The sequence below is a fragment of the Phyllobates terribilis genome, unplaced genomic scaffold (assembly GCF_046119375.1).
Source record: "Phyllobates terribilis strain yellow unplaced genomic scaffold, ASM4611937v1 Scaffold_3__8_contigs__length_932513732, whole genome shotgun sequence".
NCBI classification, from domain to species: domain Eukaryota; kingdom Metazoa; phylum Chordata; class Amphibia; order Anura; family Dendrobatidae; genus Phyllobates; species Phyllobates terribilis.
Window position 1 is genome coordinate 919531229 of NW_027362763.1, and position 18541 is coordinate 919549769.

The following is an 18541-nucleotide window of genomic DNA, read 5'->3' on the forward strand; positions in this document are numbered from 1 at the left end:
CCCTGCTGTGAGGTCGCTGATCGCTGCAGAATGTCCTGGACCTTTTTTTGGTCGTTGCCCTCCCGCTGGTCAGCACACATCGCTGTGTGTGACCAGCGGGAGCAGCGATCAGGCTGGTAACCATGATAAACAGCGGGTTACTAGGGGCACACGCGCACTTAGTAACCCGCTGTTTATCATGGTTACGAGCCTGCTAAAGTGAGCGGTAACCTCCCGCTCACCGTAGCAGAGTGGTAACCATGATAAACAACGGGTTACTAGGTGCGTGTGTGCCCCTAGTAACCCGATGGTTATCATGGTTACCAGCCTGCTCCTGCTTCAGCAGGCTGGTAACCAGGAGCAGGACATCGTGGAAAGATTCTTTCCACGATGTCGCTGCTCCCCTGATCGTTGGTTAGCCTGCCTGTTTGACAGCTCACCAGCGATCACATAGCGATGCAGCAACGATCCCTGACAGGTCGTATCGTTGTCGGGATCGTTGCAGCGTCGCTAAGTGTGACGGGGCCTTATGGCTCCACAGATCTGCCACTGAAGTTGCTGGGATTTTGGGTGAAGGAAAAGAGATGTTCTGTAAGAAATTCTCGATATAAAATTACTACTTTATCAGGCAGACATTCTTTTTTGACTAAGAACACTTGGCAAGCACATTACGATATCTGTGAAGCACAACATTGGCAGAGACATGACTGGTAGATGATTTATGAATGAAAACAATATCCATAACAGCGCCACACAACTCAGAAGCAAACAAACACATGAGACATACAATTAGCCCTGCGAACATTCCAAGACGGCTTCATTCTGACAGCTGCGCTGGTTGATGTTACACTCTGAATCAGGAAGAAAGGTGCTAGAGACACACATGTGGTAGGGAGGAGCAATTTTTATTTAAAAAAAATGCTAATTAGCAATAAATGGTCACTTAAAGTACTAATTTTAATTATTTATGCAAGAGATAATATTAGAACTTATATACAGTAATATGAAACTCATTATGTTCTGTTAAATCCACATTCTCATTAAACAGAATATTTCCTTTAAATAAATAGTCCTGAAAAAATAATCTACTGAAACTTACCGTCGGTGACTACTAGCCTGTACTTTTATTAAGTTATTATAAAACTTTTCATAGAAATGGGCAGAGTTACAAATCCAATATTTAGACTTGATGGTAGATAAACATTTGGCTAATGTTGGATGATAAATTTAGCACTGTTGTCTATCTACGTTAGTTCTTAGTGGGCTTACTTTGCTCCACTTTATTGTGCCAAAGTATTGACAAGTTGTTGCATTTAAGTAATGCACCAATTCCTCTAAGGGCACTTTCACATTGCCTTTTGGCACCCGTTTGTTGGTCCTGTTGGGTCTTACGTCCGAACCCCCCCCGCAAAACTGGTTTCGGGCATATGAGCCGACGGGGCCATAGACTATAATGGTGCCGACAGAGAGAACGTGTGCTTTGCTGTGCATCATTTTCTGGCGTATATACATACTAGAGGCAGACACTCAGATGTAGTAGACTGCATCTGGGCGTCTCCTCCAGTAGGCGTACACACCCGAAAATGATATACCACAAAGCACACATTCACTCTGTCAGCACTATTACAGTCTATAGCCCTGTCGGCACATAAGCCCAAATTCCGTTTTGTGGGGGGTTAGGACGTAAGCCCCGATGGGACCGATGAACAGATGCCAAAACGCAGTGTGAAAGCACCATAAGCCAAATGAGGTTGAAAAATGTCTTTATAAACATAAAAGGTCTAAAACGTGATGCAATATTATGAGATGAATGGAACCAAACTGTGGCCCACTTTTCAACAAGGTCTAGTCACTAGCACATCTGCCCCAGGGTTTTTGGAAAAAATATAACTGCAGTTTTTTGAACCAGAAGTAGATTCAAAATGAATGGGAAATATAAAAGAAAGACAACAGAAAAAGGAAGACTTTCTTGCTAACTGCTTTGGCTAAAAGAAATCACAGTAGTGTTTTTCCTAAAAACTCTGTGAATCTAGCCATAAAGAGATTAGTAGCTGTGAAGTCAAAGTTTCTAAAGGGTAGTTCTTGGCTATAAACTGTATTTGCGTTTAATTTCCTTAATTTCATTGAGCCACATTAAGGTTTTATCAGTATAAATCTGACACACATCAGCAAAATTTCTTGGGAACAACTTTAACATGTCTGGAGGAAGCATACAGCTGAACACAAAGTGTCTTCTGCTAGGTATCGCGGTTCATCTGTACAGAGAGGCCAGGGAGCCCCATAGGGCATACAGGCCACATGACAATTCAGAGGGTGGGGAGTAAAAAATTATAGAATTTGAATGGGAAACTTGGGTTACGTGTGGGGGTTTGTGATTGGGGGGAAGGGTTGGGGGCAGGATTAAGAGTGAATAAATGAAGGTGCAGGGGTCAGTTACCTCCTCTTGCTTCCTGGAACGTAGCTGGACACATCCTGAACAACAGACAGAGGAGCCATGTCGGATCTTGCGGCCTTGATGGAGCTGGTGAGGGCTGCTACTGTGATCTAGGGGACTAGGATGGTTCAGGAGCAGCTCCAGATGGCCTGCGCCTCCACATCTGCTGAGACGGGCCTGTGCCCGCGCCCGCAGTGCGCACTCGGCGGTCCTGGCCACCGGAGCGTTACTCACCAATAGGTGAGAGTCGGAGCAGGAGACACTCTAGGAGCCCCGTCAGGAGTCAGGGGAGCTGCGTGAGTCTGCTGATTCTTCTCCGGTCCCCAGAAGGAATCCTCGCCGAAGTCGCGACCTACTAGAAGTGGGCAAGCCGGAAGCGTGGCCTACTTCCAGTTTGAGGCCTGCTAGGCCCTGAACCAGCGTTGCAGTGACCCCCAGTGACGTGCCGGCTGGGGGTCAAGCCCAGCAGCGAGAGATCCCGGTACAGCCCCTCTGCAGTCGGCAGTGGTGGATGGGGCCCTCGTCGGGAGGGTGGCCTGACAGGAAGCAGCAACAGGTAGCGGTGGCCTCTGGGGTGATTACAGGCGATGTAGGGAGCGGAAGGAACCTTCCTGCAGTCAGAAGGGAGGATTGCGGCCAGCTGGGCACCGGCTCAGCAGGGCTACAGGAGGTGCTGGGGTGGCAGCAAGACGCAGTTCCATGGGCTTAGTGGAAAGCGAGCAGCCTTCCTGCAGTCGGCAGGGTGGGCCTGAGGCTGCTGCCGGGCCCGACATGGGGGAAGAATCACTGGGGTCCTGGGATACTGCGAGGGCTCACGGGGGCAGGGTGTCCCGCGGCGCCCTTCTGGGGCCATCTGTCAGTTGTGAGAAGAGACCAGTGGAAGAAGCTGACCAGGGTGAGACATCCTTGGAGGCAGATCGTCGCCAGGCAACCCCTTCTGCGGCTCAATCAAGGCCTGATGACATGATGGAAATCGGGAGTCCAGCAGAGAAGAAGGCAAGATTTCACCGGGACCATCCGATAATGAGCAAGTTACATCTGGAGATGTCACGGCTTGTCTGAGAATGTCTCCGAGGCAGCCTGTGAGGAGACATCAATTGTTCATAATTTACCTGTTGTGGGCTGTGCTCGGGGTGTGTTGGGGTTAGTAATTTTGGGGTTATTGCTGGAAATAGTCAAGGCTTTAAAATGGGGGGGCACAATTTATGGGGTCAGTTGTTGGGAGTTTTGCTGGGCTTAGCATCTCAGCAGGCTGTAGTGAGTGACCAAAAGTCTCCTGCAGGGGCATGGGTAGCTCCTGTGGTCTCTGGGCTGGGAACTGGGAAGTCTAGAGCAGTAACACAGGATACGGTAGCGGGAGAGCAACAGAGTGGTTCATGTGGTGTAGTGCAAGAAAAAAGTACTAGTGAAAAGGAAAAGGAGGATAAGGTAGTGTGTTTGGATGATAGTTCCAGGAATGAGGTGTACGTATGTCTTGAGGGCCCATTAGGGGCACACTTGAAGAAGGAGGTTAGGGAGAAGATTTGGAAAGGGAGGAATGTAGAAATTTACTCTTTCTTGTTGGAGAAGTTTAATCTTGACAAGGTGAAACCTAATGATTCCAAAAAGGAAAAGGATGAGGAAGAGAAGCGTAGGTATTTGTTAATTCCAAGGACACTTGCGAATTGTTTACAGGTGTTCACAGTTTTGGGGAGTGTTATTGGGGAGAAGGAGCCGAAGCACTGCTCAGCTCTTTTCGGTTATATGGATGCGTTAGGGAAAGTGTACATAGTTTATGGCGGTTTGGCGTGGCTCAGATATGATGAGCAGTTTAGGCAAAAGAATGCCATGAGACCTAGAATGCTGTGGGACCATAAGCATATTTCCTTATGGATGCATTTGATGACAGCTCCTGCATCTCAGCCCTTTCAAGGAGGTACCAGAGGTTCTAGCTCAGCTAGCGGATCTTCGGCGTCCAAAAGAAAGGTTTCTGTTGGCAGTTTAATGAGGGGCAGTGCAAGTGTGGGGCAGCATGTAACTTTAAGCATGAGTGTTGTGGGGATAGTCATGAGCTCAGCAGATGCTTTAAACGAGCAAAGGGAAAGTCGGGTGAAGGTGCTGGAAAAAGGGAGGACACCGGTAAGGGTCGGGGCGATGCTTACGTTTTTAAATAGATACCTGGATTCTGAGGCGGCCAAGTTACTTGAGTTTGTTTTTTCCGAAGGTTTCAGGACCCCTTTTAATCCTGGAGCATCCAATTTTCGGCCAGAAAATCTGAAATTGGCGAGGAAGCATCCTGGTGTAGTGATGGAGAAGTTGAACAATGAAGTAGTCTTGGGGCGCATGGTGGGTCCATGTCGGGATCCGACATGGCCGGAGTTGAGGATTTTTCCTTTGGGAGTTGTTCCCAAACGGGAACCTAATACGTTCCGGCTTATCCATCACCTATCTTATCCAGCTGTGGTCTCAGTGAATGATGGCATCTTGGCAGAGTTATCGTCAGTGCCATATGTTTTGTTTGATAAGGCATTGGATTTGGTGAGGGCAGCGGGGTGGGGGGCTTTGATGGCAAAATCTGACATTAAAGCGTCCTTTCGCCTGCTCCCAGTGCATCCTGACAGTCTTCATCTGTTGGGAAGTATGTGGGATGGGGAAATTTTTGTGGATCAGTGTTTACCCATGGATTGCTCTATTTCGTGTTCGTACTTCGAGGCTTTCAGTTCATTCGTTGAGTAGGTTGTTCGGGATGTGTCAGGAGTTCCTTCAATAATTCATTTCTTGGATGATTTCTTTTGTGTTGGTCCCTCAGGTTCGTTGGTGTGTTCAGTTTTATTGGTAACATTAAAGAAGGTAGCAGCATTGTTCGATATTCCTTTAGCTGCAGAAGAGACCGAGGGCACAGCCACGGTGATGCGTTTTTTGAGCATATTGATCGATAGTGTAGCCATGGAGTGTTGGCTTCCAGAGGATAAATTGGTGGATTTGGGTGATGTTCTCTTGTTAAATGACAGGCTGGAATGCGTTTTACGTCGTTCTAAGAAGGATCAGTATGGTCGAGATAATCTAGTGGTGTTATGTGCACTTCCGGGTCATGAGGCCTGCCCTATTGCTGTGGTAAAACGTTTTGTGGAGATTCGGGGTGGTATTCCGGGTTAATTTTTTAAGGTATGAAAATGGTTCTTCACTTTCAAAGTATCAGTTCATTGCAGTTTTTAGGCAATGTTTGTTGGATATGGGTGAAAGACCCGAGGAATAGGGGGTTTGGGAGATGAGATTATTCGGCGCATTGGGTGTTGGGAATCCACGCGGTTTTGTTCTTATGTCCGCCCTCACCTTGTGGCTGTATAAGGTCGAGTGGGTCTGGAGTTGTTTATGTGTTTGGGTCGTAGTAATAAGTGCATTGATATGGTGATTGTTTTTTGTTTTGCTGTAGGTACATGATAATTTGGATCCTGGGTCACTCAGATGTGTTCAGGGTGGGGGTGTTGCGGGCCGATGTTCGCCTGGATGGTCGGCAGCTCGGGTAGGCTTGGTCCACGGCACGGATCAAGTGTCTCAGAATTCGTGGTATGACTTGGGTGAGGGGTTTGCCTGAAGTCTTGTACTATTGCAGAGTGGATCAGCCACCAAATGTGCTAGTTTTACACGTGGGAGGAAATGCTCTTGGAGTAAGATCATCTCGGGAGTTAATTAGAGACATTAAGTTTGACCTTTTAAGGCTGTGGTCGTCCTATCTGGAGATTATTATTTTGTTTAATATAGTGGCATGGTTCAACTGGAGGTACACAAAGTCAGTGGAACGGATCACTAAGACCAGGATCAAAGTGAACAAAACAGTGGCTCCTTTTGTGGCAAGGAATGGTGGTATACTGGTGAGGCACAAGGATTTGGAGGTGCCGTCAAGGGAGCACTTGAGATTGGATGGTATGCATCTCAATGAAATTGGGATTGACTTATGGTCTTTGGGCTTAAGTGACGGTATTGAGCAAGCTTTGGGGGTGTGGCAGGCCCAGGCTACGTAAGGTGTCACGTGTCAGGGGCTGTGGCGGGGGATACGTCTGGTTCAGAGGCTGATTATAATTATTGGTAATGTCTGTTTGGTGGGAAGTCACTAGTGGTGAATAGTGGCTTCTGTTACAGATCAAGGTAACTTGCAGTTGTAGGTCCTGCAAGGGGTAGGTGTATTAATTACGGGATATTAATATCTCATCTCTTGGCTGGTGTGTTGCGGCCAGGGATATCCGTTGGTGTTGCTTCTGAACCAGTCTTATCTGTTGTTATTATATATGTAATGTTTATATTGTTATTGTTTATAATGTTTTGCGGCGCCATTGTTGTGGCTACCTTAGATCGTGTGTGTATTGTTTTAATAAAAGGCTGCTGTGGCCATTTAACCCATGTCGCAAGCAGTCGTGTGTTTCATTTAAAGGGGTCGGTGAGAAAGTGGTTGGTGAAAATGGGATGGCAAAATTCCTTCTTGGATTGTCAAGAACAGGTGTAAGCAGCTCCTTAGTGTGTAATAAAGCATACTGTCAAAAGAATGGGACCTACACAATGTAGAGGTGGGAATCTTCTCATTACAGTTATTTTGTGTTTCTTCCTCTTCTGTTTTTGACATAGAACTACTGATTCAAAATATATTGTTTATCCTTTTGTGAATTTAGAAACTCCTGAAATGTATTAGCAAGCACTAGAGAGCTATTATTTCTAGGATTGGTTATAATATCACCAGTCAAACACTTGAGCTTATTCTAGCCACTTTAAAGGAAAGGAATGGTGATGCTGGCTAGCAATTCAAAGCACTTATGCAGCAGATTACAGAAAGTGAGTGCTAATCCTGTGATCAGTCCTTGCAAGATAATTCTATCACATAAACTTTTATCTTCTGTTTGTGTCACAATGAGATATTGTTTTATATCCTGCAGAAACTGTTCATAGTTTTTAAGGCTGAAGGTAGACATAAGTCCATCGAGTTCTACTCATAGCCTAACATGTTGATCTAAACGAAGGCAAAATCCCAATGAGGCAGATGCTAATATCTCCGGTGATCAGACTAGTTCCCTGCAACAATGTCCCATCACAGAAATTAGTAAATATAACCTGTAATATTATATTTTTCAAGAAAAGCGTCCAGGTTCTCCTTGTACTTTTGTAGTGAATCAACCATCATCACATCACGTGGCAGTGAGTTCCATAATATCTCTGCTCTTACAGTAAAGAATCTGCGTCTTTGATTATGATTAAACCTTCTTTCCTCTAGATGTAGAGGATGAACCTTGTTACCGTCGCAGGCCTAGGTGTAAAAAAGATCATTAGAAAGATCTTTGTATTGTCCCTACATATACTTGTACATTGTAATAAGATCACCTTTAAGGGTGCTTTCACATTGCGTTTTGTCACACACTGGTCCCGTTGGGGCTTACGTTTGAACCCCTCGCAAAATGGGATTCAGGCGTATGCTTATGGTGCAAATGTGTGCTCTGATGTGCGTTATTTTTCGGGCATATATGTCTACTGGAGGTGGACCCCCAGATGTAGGCTCAGATCTCGGCTCAGTGATGAGCCAAGATCTCAATCTGTGCATGTGCCGCCTCTGGCGCCATTTTCCTGAAGCCCACCGCTTTACATTTATCTATATTAAACTTCAATTGCCATTTCTCATCCCAAGCCTCCAGCTTACATAAATCCCTCTGTAATATTAAATTATACTCCTCTGTGTTGATTACCCTGAAGAGTTTAGTATCAGCTCAGGTACCTTACACAATGCATTAGTCGTTATGAAAAATAATTGTACTTATTTTGTATAGATTGAAACCTTAGTGGCACATGTTTCTCTAAAGTCTGAATTTCTTCCAAATGGTTGTCTTTTAAATGGGTTTGTCAGCACAAAATTTTTGTTAGAATTGCTCAGAATTTGTTACAATTAGAGATAAACAAATCAGATTTGTGTTGAATTTTTTAACTTTCACAATTTCCATCGCAAATTTGACAATTTGCAAATATATTTGTGCAAATCAATGGATTTTAGCATAGAATTTGAATAACGGAAAAGTCTCTCAGGGATTATACTTGTGTCCTTCCTAAAAGGGTTGTACACCCGTTCCTGGGGAGCTACTACATTACCTCTTCCTGCAACAATGGCCCTAACGGGGGTCATCGGTTTTCCCGCTAGGCCGCAAGTACTTCTAACTAAGTCTATCAAGTAACGTTGAGCTTCCTGTGTAGGGTGTCTCCTAGGCTTGAGGAAGAGAGAGTTGCATCCCGGCTCTCGACGGGCATTGTCTAGGCTCTGGATCTTGACTGACGTCGGGCGAAGATTCTGATCTTGACTGACACAGTCTGGGCTATGGGTCTTGACCGGCGCAGTTGGGTCTTTGGATTTCACTGGGCTTTGTCCGGGCTCTGTCTGACGACAGCCAACACCCTCTCCGCTGAAGCCTGTTGCATTGGCATCAGTGTCGTCTCTAGCCCACGTCCTCACCACTCCTCTCCTTTGCGCCAGATCCTGCCGCGCTTTGGCATGCAGGACATTTATATCCGGGAACTCCGTCATCCCAGGCACCTGACCGGGTTCCCGCACATGAATTCGCTCCCTCTGCATCTCTTCTGGTGCCAGTTGGTTTTACATGGTTTCGTCCAGCCAGTAGATGGCAGTCTTTCCTCACTATTACCACATCACGCAGGGGATCTTCAGGGGTACCATCTCCTCTTCTTACAGGTGCATCATGGCGTGGCCAAACATTCCAGTGCACCTTCCCACCTACTTGAGTTCCATCTATCTCAGCCTTTCTCTTGCTCTATAAAACCAGAGCTCTCAATCAAAGACTGGATGGAGTGGAGATAGAGGGAAAACAACAGGTGGGAAGGTGTAGTTAAATGTTTGGCCATGCAATAGTGCACCGAGTGCCTGTACTTAGTTAGTCCCTTTAATGCAGTAGAAAGCAACACCAAGCTACAGAAGACAGATCTGAAATTAGTGTCCGTCAAAGATGAGGTGTCTTGCCAGTCATAAGCAATTGTACTGAGAATTTTATTTCTTGTGTCAATCTTCTTTGTGAATGGCGGAATAATTATTTTTTAAAAAATACAAAAGAAAATTCCCTAAATTACAGACTGTCTATTTCACAATGAATGCGAGTTGCAAACAATTTTTTATTGCACATCTGCTTCTCTAGTCAATTATTAAATCCGTACACGCCATACAAATACAGCACCCTATTGCAGGTGCTGACTTTTTGGTACCTACCCAAAATGTCTTATTTTCAATTTTGGGAAGTGGATTAAATTTTGTTAAATAAATAGTAAAAAAATTGTGCCTGTTTTTGCACATTTGTTTAACGAGTCCAATTTGGCAACTGCACATGCCACACCTATTCTGCGGCCTGATGTAGTATTTTGCTTTCTGTTGTAATGCAGCGGCTTGCTGCATTGCCAAAATGTCGGAGGGGGTGTGTTCTGGCTGACCACGTACCTCCCCTTCAGGTGACTGATCATATGACTGTGACATCATCACAGATCCTGTGGGCACCGAGGATATATATATCCGGGTGGTTTTGAAACACAGGAGGCAAGAGACCTGATCCCTGTGTCTGGGACACCATTAGCCCTGGAAGGCACGAGGCCTGGAGGCCATACCTGGTGAGCCTTAAACCACAGGTTTGGCAGAACAGAGCTGATGGAAGCAGCTAGACCTGGCAAAAGGTAAAAATGGTGCCTGATATGGACATTGATGTTGTTACCTTGCTGAAGACTATATCTGAAGTCAAGCGGGCATAGCTGCCACTGGAAAGGCTCTAGGACATTACATGTGTAACATTCCTGCGAGCCACTGAGATGGACTATGTTATAAGCAGTTTATGATGTGTAATAAACTGCTGGACTTCAGATTACCGGAAAACGTTGCATGTGTGCTTTAATTGACCCAGTGAAGTGAGTGCCCCTCAACATGATCAATAGCGCTACCTCAATTGGTTAGAGAATGCGGTCAACTGTTGCCTGGTTGCTAGGGGTAACGGCACAGGACGACAAACGTGAATGCAAGCATCTGGCTGTGGCTCGGCGGGGCCACGAAGATTAAAGCATCTGTCTGTAACTCGGCGGGGTTACGAAAATTGTCGTCGCACTCAAACCTGGTTTGCTGTGGCTTGGTGGGGCCATGAAAATTTTTTCCGGGGAGAGCGGTGTGAGCAGCGTACCATGATTGGCTATGAATAGAGCAGTATCCCCAGATGGAATGGAGAAGGGGTTAGATGACCGGCTGCAAATGCTCTTCAGCAAAATAGAGTGTCCTGAAGAAATGCAGGAGCTGATAAAGATGGCTGTGAAGGGAGCAGCAAATGAGACTGAAGGTATTGAGCAATTAAAGTGCCTGTTAAAATTGCAGCAGCAGATATTTGAGAAACTACAACAGTACATGGTACAGGAACGGCAGGAGCTGTTGGCACCTTACAGAATGGTGGCAGCGGACCATTCCTTGAGATCTCCTGTGGCGCCGGTACTATTTCAGAGTGCCCAGGGAGGTAGTAAGATATGTTGTGAACTGGGTCCTAAGACTATTGCCGTTTTTTTTTTTTTTTTTTAAATACCCCCTACAGGTGTGGTTGTCCAAAAGGTGAGGAGTCTCAAAAGGGGGTGGAGCATACGAAACCAGAATTGGTTACTGGTCGTGTGTTGGTACCACCTAAAAATGACAATTCAACCGTTGATAACTGGGTAGCTCCAGTAGAAGGGGTTGACATCAAAGTGGGAGGTGACTTGTTGGTCCACAACACCATGAGGAGTGACACAGACCCCACAGCTGACGGTGACACTGCGAAAGTAGATAGAGAGTTCAGTCAGGAGGAATTAAACGAGGTGAGAAAGTCCGCCTCTCGTCGTCGAAGGCGCAAGGTCCACAAAAAAGTTGCTCCTGTAGCCTTTGCTGAAAGGGTAAATAAAGAAAATGCAATTATTTTGATTGTGGATCCTCCTTTAGAAGCAGAGGAGATCAAGATGGAAGAGGAGGTGACGTTGCCAGTAGCAACCTCCGGTACTGTATCAGACAACAAAGAAGATCAGGAGGAAGAGTTGCATGCAGTTCTGCAGATTCGGTACAAGCAGGATGATCTATTGAGACAGAAGGATCAGGAACTGACAGCCCTGAAGGGGGTGCTGAAAGAGGAGGTGGCCAATCATGACCAAGAGCTGGAGCCTGTCAGGCGGCAGTATTAGAGTGACGTGCAGCAACTAAGGAAAAACATGGAGAACGTGTCCCAGGACCAGCTAAGCCTGGAGTCTGAACGGCAGAAAATAAACCAGGTTGTGAAGAACTTACAGCGAAAACTGGAGGAAAGCAGTGAGGAAATCAACCAATGGAAGGAAATGTTCCAGAAAAGTAAAGAGCACCTCCGCAAAACCAAGGAGGAGGTTTTGCAGTTGAAGCTTGAGAAAGAGGATTCTGAAGATGAGCTGAATGAGATGAAAAATCGTTTCTCCCTGGTACAGTCAGAGCTGAACCAAGTGAAGAAAAGCTCTGTGGATGCGGAGGAAGCAGAGGTCATAAGAAAGGAAGTACAGAGATTTCAGGAGCAGATGAAGCAGCTGATGCAGGAGAAGCAAAGGCTGAACGAGCGACTACACCAGTGGGATAGGGAGCTATCTGCCTTAAAAGGGGCACTGAAGGATGAAGTTTCTGGACGCGATCAAGACCTAGAACAACTGCGCGAACAGTTCAATCGGGAGCTGCGTGAATCCAAAAAGGAGTATGATGAACACAATAGGGACCTGCAACAAGCCAAAAGGGACTATGAGGATCTCCTCAAGGTTAAGAAAAAACTAGAGGATGATAAGGCGGATGCAGAGCACATGCGCCAAGTGATTGAGACCACTCTGCAGGACACCCATGATGAGAATGATGATCTCCGCAGAAAGATCCTAGGACTGGAAGCTCAGGTGAAGGAGCTGAAGACGTTCTGTGATGATCCCCAGAGGGCAGAGACGTGCCTTAAGGATAGAATCGGCAGGATGGAAGCTGAGCAGAAAAAGATGGAGGAGTCTATCGGAGAAGCCACAGACCAGGGTCACGAATTTGCCACTGGAGAAGGGAGGTATGAAGCAAATACCTCCTCGAATAATGTGAGCTTGGATGATTCGGTGGATGTAAGAGCCGAGATCAAGGAGCTCAAGGAGACGCTACAAGCCCATTTGAAGCAAGAGAAGCTTGAGAGACTGGCTGTCGAGAGCCGAGTGGGCGCATTGGAGACAGAGAGGGCTGAGAGAATTCTGCTAATAAAGGAGCAGTTGAAGCAGGAAGAGCTTCAGGGATGGGCTGCTGAGAGGCGAGTAGCTGAGCTAGAGGAAGAAGTTTTCAAGCTCAAAGGTCACCTGGCAAAGTACCAATCAGTGGACGAGGCCGCCTTGGAGAAGGAAAAGGGCAAACAAGTTGCGCTTAATCCTTTATACCATAAGAAGGTGGACCTGAGGAGAGCTGAGGAAGTGTTAAAAGAAGATCAGTATTGGGATGGAAGATGTCAAGAGGACAATTCTTGAGTTCATAGCTGTGAGTCAGCTCAGGGGAAGCATACAGGGTGAAGAATCTGAAAGTCAGTTGTCCCTGAAACCTGGGCCAGATGATCGTTTGGAGACCACTGGTGAGACAGAAACTTCTCGGCACAAGTGCCTCATAGATGTACCCGAAGATTGGAGAGAAGAATGCACCAGAGAGTCAGTACATGAAGAGTTTAAGAAGGCCGTGGGAGCCTGTAAGGTGTACTCGACCTCAAAAGCTAAACAGCTGGTGGTCCTGTCCACAACCAAAGTCACAGTGAAGAGGGTGGCTGTCCTAAGTGACATGCACTGGCGATGTTGTTACGCTCACGCCCGGACTAATTGGCGTGAGCGTGGTTAGTGATCCCACTGGACCATGAACCGAGGAGTGCCTGGAGGGGCGTGTCTAAGTATCAACTCGGTCCGACCAAGGTCGCACGGCGGCTCAGTCGACTCCGTGAACCAGGGAGGAACCGAGCAGAGGGACCAGGTGCTACTCCAGGTCAGAGACGATAGGATCCCATGCTTCCCATAGGGGGGTGATCCAATTCAAGGCATCACCCACTAGGTAGGACATCAGAAATGCTACTTTAGCCCGATCAGTGGGAAAATAGTGAGCATAGATTTTGAAATGCAGCATGCATTGCTCCACAAATGCACGGCTTTGTTTTGGATCCCCATAGTACCGTGGTGGATCCGCAGGAACTAGTGCTGATAGTTCCATTTGGGCTGGTGCGTAAATCGCCTGGACTTCAGCTTGAGAAAATTTTTTTCCTTGGTGCACGTATTTGCCAGACAAGGATTCAAATGTCTCTGAGAGCGAAGGACCGTGGGATTCAACGGGGACCATGGCCTGAGCAAACTGTAACACTCACGCCCAGACTAACTGGCGTGAGCGTGGTTAGTGATCCCACTGCACCATGAACTGAGGAGTGCCTGGAGGGGCGTGACTAAGTATCAACTCGGTCCAACCAAGGTCGCACGGCGGCTCAGTCGACTCCGTGAACCAGGGAGGAACCGAGCAGAGGGACCAGGTGCTACTCCAAGTCAGACCCCGGTCACAGCTGTTGACCCACACCGGGGAATGCAGGAACGAGCAGGCACAGCTGGTATGCAGACAGGTGGGTACTGGCAGACACAGCTGGTATGCAGATAGGTGGGTACAGGGAGGCACAGCTGGTATGCAGACAGGCGGGTACTGGCAGGCACAGCTGGTATGCAGACAGGCGGGTACTGGCAGGCACAGCTGGTATGCAGACAGGCGGGTACTGGCAGGCACAGCTGGTATGCAGACAGGCGGGTACTGGCAGGCACGGCTGGTATACAGACAGGCGGGTACTGGCAGGTATGAACGCAGGCTGGATAGGGACCAGTACAGACTGGGATACAGGAACAGAGCCGCCGGTGCGGTGGACTAGCAGAGCAAAACCGCAGATGGGGTGAACAAGCAGAGCAGAGCGAAATCGCAAGTGCGGTGAACAAGCAGAGCAGAGCAAAACCGAAGGTGCGGTGAACAAGCAGAGCAGAGCGAAACCGCTGGTGCGATGGACAAGCAGAGCGAAACCGCAGGTGCGGTGGACAAGCAGATCAGAGCGAAACCGCAGGTGCGGTGGACAAGCAGAGCAGAGCTAAACCGCAGGTGCGGTGAACAAGCAGAACAGAACAGAAGGTGCAGGCAGGCAGGACAGTGCTCTGTTCACATGGAACAGACTGGAAAATACAGGAAGATAGTTAGAACACAGGAGGTAGATACGGAGGCAGGTAAACGGGACAAGCAGAACCAGATACACACAAGGTAATTGCATTGAAGCAGCGAGTGGACACAAAACTCACAAACAGAAATACAGAGACAACGAGTTGGAGTTAGGTGCAGGTTCAGACACTGCAGGAAAAGGGAAGGTTCGGACATAGAGACAAACAGGTAACGGGCTAGGACACTGTTCAGACAGGAACTGAACCAGGAACAAGATACAGGAACGAGCCTTGGAACTCAGCCCCCAGGGTGGCGGAAACAGACTAGAAGTCACAGATACAGGCAACAGGCCTGGGTATACAGCCCCAAGGGTGGCGGAACAGACTAGAAGTCACAGATACAGGTAACGGGCCTGGGTATACAGCCCCCAGGGTGGCGGAAACAGACAAGATACAGGACAGGACCTGGCAACTCCTACTGGGTGGAGGGGGTTTAAGTATCCAGTGCTCACAGCAATAGGCTGGGGAGGCATTAGGAGTGCGCACACAGTAACTATAAGAATCAGGCAGTAACCGCGCCGCCGCCCTAAGCAATCAGACAAGAGACATGCACAGAGCAGGTACTGGAGCAAAGTGTGCAGCCTGGACTGATAGGTAAGTTGGCGGTCTTGCATGGTGGGAAGTGGTAAGCCATGCCAGCACGCCGCCAGGGATGTTACAGATGTGTTCGCACGAAGCGGATTGTCCGGTTGAAGACGGAACAAGCCATTAGACAACTGGAGCTTATGAGAAAAGCTCAAAGTCTGCGGGAAGAAGTCATCTGGGTGCCTCATGCTCTGGTAAGAAAGCTCACTGGGAAAAATGGCCAAGCCATGCAAATGATGGTAAAGAAGTCTGGTGTTATGAAAGTAAGCAGTCCACATGATCATCAGGACTGGATACCGGATGAAGACGGCATGGTGTCATTCTCCGCTATAGGAACAGAAGAAAATCTTGCATATACAGTACAGACCAAAAGTTTGGACACACCTCATTTAAAGATTTTTCTGCATTTTCTTGACTATGAAAATTGTACATTCACACTGAAGGCATCAAAACTATGAATTAACACATGTGGAATTATATACTTAACAAAAAAGTGTGAAACAACTGAAAATATGTCTTATATTCTAGGTTCTTCAAAGTAGCCACCTTTTGCTTTGATGACTGCTTTGCACACTCTTGGCATTCTCTTGATGAGCTTCAGGAGGTAGTCACCGGAAATGGTCTTCCAACAATCTTGAAGGAGTTCCCAGAGATGCTTAGCACTTGTTGGCCCTTTTGCCTTCACTCTGCGGTCCAGCTCACCCCAAACCATCTCGATTGGGTTCAGGTCTGGTGACTGTGGAGGCCAGGTCATCTGACGTAGCACCCCATCACTCTCCTTCTTGGTCAAATAGCCCTTACACAGCCTGGAGGTGTGTTTGGGGTCATTGTCCTGTTGAAAAATAAATGATGGTCCAACTAAACACAAACCGGATGGAATAGCATGCCGCTGCAAGATGCTGTGGTAGCCATGCTGGTTCAGTATGCCTTCAATTTTGAATAAATCCCCAACAGTGTCACCAGCAAAGCACCCCCACACCATCACACCTCCTCCTCCATGCTTCACGATGGGAACCAGGCATGTAGAGTCCATCCGTTCACCTTTTCTGCGTCGCACAAAGACACGGTGGTGGGAACCAAAGATCTTAAATTTGGACTCATCAGACCAAAGCACAGATTTCCACTGGTCTAAAGTCCATTCCTTGTGTTCTTTAGCCCAAACAAGTCCCTTCTGCTTGTTGTCTGTCCTTAGCAGTGGTTTCCTAGCAGCTATTTTACCATGAAGGCCTGCTGCACAAAGTCTCCTCTTAACAGTTGTTGAAGAGATGTGTCTGCTGCTAGAACTCTGTGTGGCATTGACCTGGTCTCTAATCTGAGCTGCTGTTAACCTGCGATTTCTGAGGCTGGTGACTCGGATAAACTTATCCTCAGAAGCAGAGGTGACTCTTGGTCTTCCTTTCCTGGGGCGGTCCTCATGTGAGCCAGTTTCTTTGTAGCGCTTGATGGTTTTTGCACTGCACTTGGGGACACTTTCAAAGTTTTCCCAAGTTTTCGGACTGGCTGACCTTCATTTCTAAAAGTAATGATGGCCACTCATTTTTCTTTACTTAGCTGCTTTTTTCTTGCCATAATACAAATTCTAACAGTCTATTCAGTAGGAGTATCAGCTGTGTATCCACCAGACTTCTGCACAACACAACTGATGGTCCCAACCCCATTTATAAGGCAAGAAATCCCACTTATTAAACCTGACAGGGCACACCTGTGAAGTGAAAACCATTTTTGGTGACTACCTCTTGAAGCTCATCAAGAGAATGCCAAGAGTGTGCAAAGCAGTCATCAAAGCAAAAGGTGTCTACTTTGAAGAACCTAGAATATAAGACATATTTTCAGTTGTTTCACACTTTTTTGTTAAGTATATTATTCCACATGTGTTAATTCATAGTTTTGATGCCTTCAGTATGAATGTACAATTTTCATAGTCATGAAAATACAGAAAAACCTTTAAATGAGAAGGTGTGTCCAAACTTTTGGTCTGTACTGTAGGTCTCAAAGATGGATTTACCACATCCAAATCTAAAGATAGTACAGCCATTTGGGGAAGTAAAATAATGTTTTGTCTTGTTATTTGATTGATAAGTAATGATATTTCTTTCCAAAAATGTTGAAGTTTGGGACATTCCCAAAGAATGTGTAATAAATCTCCCTTGAGCCCGCATTCCCTCAAACAAAGAGGTGATTGGTTTGTGAAAGCCTTTGCTAGTTTATTTGAAGTAAAATACCATCTAGAGATGGTTTTGTAAAAGGCCTTGTGTAAGGAGGCGCAAATGTTTGATGAGTAAGTGGATTATAAACTAGCTTGCCATTGCTCAGGAGAAAAGGTTTTCTTCAAATCTCTTTCCCAGTTTTACATAAAAGGAGTTTTTCCAAAAGAGGTATCTTGGTTCATGAAATCATATATATTTTTGGTCCTCCATAACAAGTTACTGTTTCACTTGCAAAGAAGTAAGCTAATGGGTTCGGTTGCTAGAGTTTTTTGTTTTAAGAGGATAGATATTGTTTTCTTTATACTGTTGAAAATTCCAATATCTGAATCAGTTAGCTTATTACACATTTTTAGGTTTTGGAAGGGAATACATTTGATTCCATCATGAAAATCCCTGATTTTCTTTAAGCCCAAAGATTTCCAAGAGTCGGGAATTTTTTGCCCAGAAATAAGTTCGATAAAATAAATTGAGATGTTTTTGATTTTATCACATTTTTACATTTTTTTACTTGAAAAGTTTGTCCCATGCATGAATAACTGTTGATATAGTAGGGTGTTGGGGAAGTGTAAGAGAGGGATTAATAATGCCGCCGCATTATGACCATATCTTATCACAACATAGTGTCTGAATATAACCACCATCCTGTTTACTAAAATAACCCACTATATCAAAGTAAATGTTACCAATACCAAATATAAAGGACAAATAATACCACAACACCATGATTATACAGTAATAATAATATTTTTTATTTATATAGCGCCAACATATTCCGCAGCACTTTACAATTAAGCGGGGACATGTACAAACAATAAATTCAATACAAGTTGAGACAGTTTAAACAGTTACATCAGGAGTGAGGTCCCTGCTCGCAAGCTTACAATCTACAAGGAAATGGGGGACACAATAGGTGGAAAGTGCTTGTTATTTCAGGTCTGGCAATTATAATAAGTCGGGATTATCATATAAAGCTGTATGATCCGGTCATCAGCCTGTATGTTCAAGTGCAATACTCAATTACCGAGTGCAGTTATCGTGTGCATGGAGGGTGTAGAGACAGATGAACAGTAGGGAGCAGATT

General features: G+C 46.1%; 1 pseudogene; it reads left to right on the forward strand.

The window, feature by feature from the left end:
• The first annotated feature begins 11383 nt into the window (after positions 1-11383).
• Positions 11384-17867, forward strand: LOC141258646 (cingulin-like; annotated as a pseudogene).
• The last annotated feature ends 674 nt before the right edge of the window (positions 17868-18541 follow it).